This window comes from Gavialis gangeticus, unplaced genomic scaffold (genome assembly GCF_001723915.1).
Source record: "Gavialis gangeticus isolate Ggan-Ray unplaced genomic scaffold, GavGan_comp1, whole genome shotgun sequence".
NCBI lineage: Eukaryota > Metazoa > Chordata > Crocodylia > Gavialidae > Gavialis > Gavialis gangeticus.
In genome coordinates, this window is record NW_017728998.1 from 47,145,701 (window position 1) to 47,150,983 (window position 5,283).

Here is a 5,283-nt window from a genome sequence, read left to right on the forward strand (position 1 = left end):
TTGGACTTGATGATATGCTCAGGTCCCTTCCGACCCTACCAACTATGAAACTATAAGCTTTGTTCCAGAGCTTTCAGGAGCTCTTCTGCCCCAAGCTTCACCAGGAGCCACCCATCTGTGCTTTTCAGACCCCCACTGGCCAAGATCATTGAGGACTATTCTACTAAACTGAAACAGACATCCTAAGAGAGCTGGAGCTGTTTATTCCACCCACCACCTCCCATGCAGCAAAAGACAACTAAAGTGAGTCAAGCACTTTACACTGGATATTTTCCTCCAGACAGTCCTGAAGTCACTAATGGATGCTCAAAATGATTAACTGGGAAAAAACATTAAAAGAACAACTAAGAGAACCAACACTGATACCGCTGCAAAATGGTTGTTGGAAGATGGACCTAATAATGGTTACAAGCCCCCCACTCAGGGAATGATGCTGTCCCACTTATTGTTATTGATTCAACATCTGAAAGGAAAGATACAGACAGCACTTTGTGTTGGAGATGCCGAAGATGCCACCCAGGAATGTGGAGAATCGGACACCAGAAGATCTTGGTAATTTGCTCAGACGATGGAAATAAGGAGAAAGAGTCTGAAAGAGTCTGAAGGATGTATGTGTGAGCACTCAGACTTCTACCAACTTCACTGAAAACACAGCCATGGCAAAGTACTGTTGGGCACCGTGGAAGGTCAGAAGTTTTCTCTCTCCCGCTACCGGCTGTGCAGCTGATTGACTGAGGCAGGAGGCAGTAGCTGGATGCCCCCACCTTGCTAATCACACTGCATGCAACTCTATGGAAAGCTGTCTCTGGGCACAAGATGCATTACTGCTGGGTCACTGATATCAGTTTTGCGTGTCAGGATATTGAGTGGATGGATGACCAGTTATCCTGAGGTAACTGCCACAATAGAGGCTATTATAGCTCTTCACCAGGGAAGCAGGTAATACCCTGTTTGCATTGCTCAAACACCTGCCCCAGGACAATAGTGTGTACATGGGCTACCTTCACCAGTCCAATTTTTCACCATTGTAATTTTACTGTTTTTACTAGAGTAACTCTACCAGAGTGCTTCAGCAAATTACACTAGCGTGAGGCTGTGCACATGCCCCCTTCTTTTAGACGAGCAGAAAGGGAGAAGATTACATTCTACACAAACATGTTGTAGATCCAGAGCAGCTATGCTTACAGCCATCCTGCACTGTTTGCAGGCTGCACTAAGCCCAAAAGCAGAGGTTGCAAGGAAAGACCAGGCCAGAAAGATGACAAAACTCTGCTCAATTCCTTCCTTCTCTCTTAGCATTTACAGGTCCAGGCTGGCATCCCAGACCTGTCGGTGAAGGAGGCTGGATCATCAGTATGCAGCAACAGGACAGAAATCAAACCAAGAAGTTTGCAGCACCTAAAACAGAGACCGGCCCACCCCTGTCTAGTTCATTCAGTGTTAGTCAATGCCCAGATCTAATCAGGTGGGGACACTGTGTCAGGGCAGAAGGTAGATACTAGAGAACAGGAGGAGTCCTGGCCATGCCAGCTGCTTGACTGTCATGTTCCTGGGCTCCCTTTCAGCACTGTGTGATTCCCCTTGCAGACAGGACATATGCCTCTCGGCTTCTGGGGAGCAAAGAACTGCCAAAGTTAGAGTAGTAAGGCTGCCATGTATAGCACAGCATATTTTATTTCCCTGGATCTTTTCCACTGCTCTGGGGTCTCCCTGCCTCCTTGCCATTCAGGTTGGGGAAGTCGCAACAAAACTATGGGGAGATTGGGAAGGGGAACGGGTGCAACCCATGCGCACAGGACAACAGGAGGGAAGCAACTCTGCCTCTTATCCCACAAGAAATTCTATTCCAAATTCCAGCAAATACAGCCTGGTTCTGACAGTGCCCCAGGGAGCCGAACTCAGAAGAAAATATACAGAATCTAAGCAGGACTCCCAGGGGCCAGGGGAGGTGACAAGGCGGCCACAGCTCATTGCCCTGCCACCTGGGACCTGCAGCCAGCGAGGCATGTGCTGGACTAGTGACAGCAAGATATCTAAGCCAGACAAGAAGAGAGCAGCCCCTGCAAGCTGCACTCATTGTCTGCTTATTCCAGTCTCCAGGAGCCAGGGAAACCATCCAGCCCCCAACCCATCCACCCCTACCCTGCCCTGCTACCAGGAGCTCTGGATACTGTACAGCATCTCCCTTGCTAGAAAACATAAATAGTGAATAATTAGCCCTGCTCCCCTTACACTGGGGAAGTCCTGAATTATTCACTAAGGAGCCCAAACCCAGTCTTCCAAAGGCAGCAGGCTCCCAGCTCCCGGCCCTGTCCCTCTCAGAAATGTCCTAGAAGGAGCTGGCACTCGCCTGTTAGCTCCATGTTGCCCTCTGTCTTTGGAAAGGCCCCCTGGACACTGAGGGAAGCGAAAGGAGCAATCACATGTTGTTTAGTTGAATGAATAACATTGGCTTGGAAGTAAAACACACTCTTCCCTGGCCCATACACCTACAAAAACACCAGGAGCATCCAAAGATTGCAGGAGGACTGTGTGAAGTAAAACTCACAGGAGTCAGGCCAACCTGTGGCTCCCTGACATACAGCCCCTGCCCCAACCCTGTGCAGGGTGTGCACCACCATCCAGCAGGCTGGAAGGGGAGTCCTCTCCCCAGAGCTGGCCGAGTGTCTGAGGTTAGGCAATAGCCCCAGGTGGCCCTGGAGAGTGCCAGGCCACAGGGGAGAAAAGACATTTCTGGGGTAAATCTCAAATGCTTTGGTACTGCACAGGTCTGAGCTGTTTCTGCTGCCAGTTCCTTGAGCAATGCCATGGTGAGGACTTGTTCTGCTTTTACTCATAGAGGCTTAGGAAATGGTGCAGACTCCCTGTCCCACAAAGCCAGAAATCCATCTCCTCATCTTCACCCTAAGATCAGGCACACTGGCCTCTGCTCTGCCCCACATACCTCCTCTACCTGCAGACTGACTCCAAGTGCCCTCATTATCAGGGCAAGGCCAACCTCCGAGTCATGCCCCCCTCCTTAACCAAGCCATAGTCTCTCTCTTACTTTGGATCTTCTTCCCCTACCAATTGTAGGCAGAAAGCAGCCCTCACACAGGCTCAAACTAGTGGTCCATCAAGGCCAGTATTCTTGCCTCTAGCCAACCCTGCACCTCTCTGTTTATGCATTCCCCATCCACAGCCCCACCAAGTCCCGGGATTTCCCGGTCCTAGCCAAACTAGTGATCTACCTGACTAGAAAGGAGGCACTGGCCAGGATGGCCTCTGGGGACTGCGGGGCTGTTTTTCTGTCCCTGGTCCATTCACATCTTCTGGCAGTTTCACTGGGCAGTGTCCGCTGGCTCCTTGGACTCATTAGGGGACCAGTGGGCACTGTCTGGTGTAATGTGCTCAGTGTTCCCCCTTGGAGCACTTGTTTTAAACAGGTTTAAAACTCCTGTTTTCTCTTTAGCTGTCCCCCAAACTCAGTTGATGTATACCCAATAGCCCCCACCCCAGTTGGGGGGGAGGGGCTAGCCATTGCTCTATGGGCATAAGGCCCACATTCCTTTTGTGTATCAAATAGACCTGCCTCTAGCCGTGACCTCCCCCTACTTTAGAGGAATGCACAAAGACCCACAGTGCACCTGGCCAACCAAATCGCTGAGGATGCAAGAGGACCCCTCTTGGGCAAGGCAAGCAGTCACCTGGCACCCTGAACCCGCTCTGCATAGCACCCTGCTGCTCAACAGGCTCCGTCCAACTCAACTCGCTGCACAGGCAGGGCGCTCATTGGCGGTGACCCCACAGCCCTGTGCCCCTTATATTGGCCTGGGATGCTGGGCATGCGTTCTAGCCCCTGCAAGGCTACAGAATCTCACCCAGGTGCCTCCATGTACCACTGAGGCAGGACAATCAGACACAACGTTGCCCATGGGCTGCCCCTTCCCCCTCCCTACAGCATCATACTCTGGACATCCTAACCTCACCCCTGGCCCAAGAAAGAGATTCCCTGAATCCAAGCAGCTCAGAGTATTTATACCTGCAGATGCCAGTGGCATTCAAGCAAGTGACCATCTTTCCTTGCATCTCAGGGAGGGGAATTCTCTTCCAGAGTCTGGATCCTTTCCAGCCATCTGGCCCCCAATTACCTTTCTCACAGGGAAAGGCCAAGATGTCACACAATGCATAAGACAGCCCTGAGAATTGCACCCCACATGGGAAGAATATGAAACAAAAGCCATCAAAGGATAGATGTTCAGGGAAAAGACCTGGCATTTCTGGACTCTTTTTGAAAAGTAAAGAAACCAAGGTGCTGCTTTTGTGAAGATCCTGGGGCAGGAGCACGGCAGAACAGAGATGGAGGGGTAGTACTGGGAGGTGCCCAGATGGGAAGAATCAATGCAAAGAAAAGAAAACTACAATGTAACCCTTCAAAGAGAAACTCTACAGAAAGAGGAGAGACAGTGTGCATGTGCGCGTGTGCGCTGGCTGGGGGACTTGATCCTGCCCCCCTGCACGCTGTCCCGGCTCTGCTCACATGCACAGTCAGGGAATGGGTTGGTCCTGCTCTCTCTCCTGCCCCAGGCTGCCTGCAGCTCATATGACCACTTGCTGAATGAAGTGTAAGGTGCCGTTTACCTTGAGCTGCAGCTCTCAGACTGCTGGGCAGCTTCCCACTGCCAGGAAACTCCCAGATAAATTACTTGGCTAGGAAGAAGGTGGAAAATACTTGGCAAGCGCTAGAAGCATTAAGGTCCCCCCCAGCTTGAGAGGCTGCCCTCAGCCCTCCCCCTCAGCCCTGAGACACTTGGTATTTTTATTTGTATTTTTTAATGTGCTTACTCGGAATAAGACATCCCAAATGTCCAACAAATAATCCAGCCTGATAAGATCTGCTTACTGCCAGCTACAGCAGTCTGCCCCAGCACATCCCAGCCTGTCTCAGGATGCCTGTCTGCATCAGCACAGAGGGGTCACAAAAGGTGAAGTTTGACATAGCCAGCCAAGAGGGGAGAGACTCCTCACTGTGCGTCTCCTTCCCTGTCCAAACTTTGCAGGCAGCAGACAGTGCTCCACAGCTACAACTCCCAGCTCGAGCAGTGCCCTCTGCCCCCGGCCTGGGACACCCGCCCTGAAAGTGCAGGGGAACCTGGGCTTGTACCTCGGAGACTGGCGGCGAAGGGCCCCGAGCAGCAGCGCCCCCGCCCGGGCGCGGGGCTGCCGGCCGCTCACGCCTGAAGCGAGAGGAAACCTCGCACGCGGGACGCGGCGCCCCGGCTCGGCGGCAGCCCCGGATCCCTC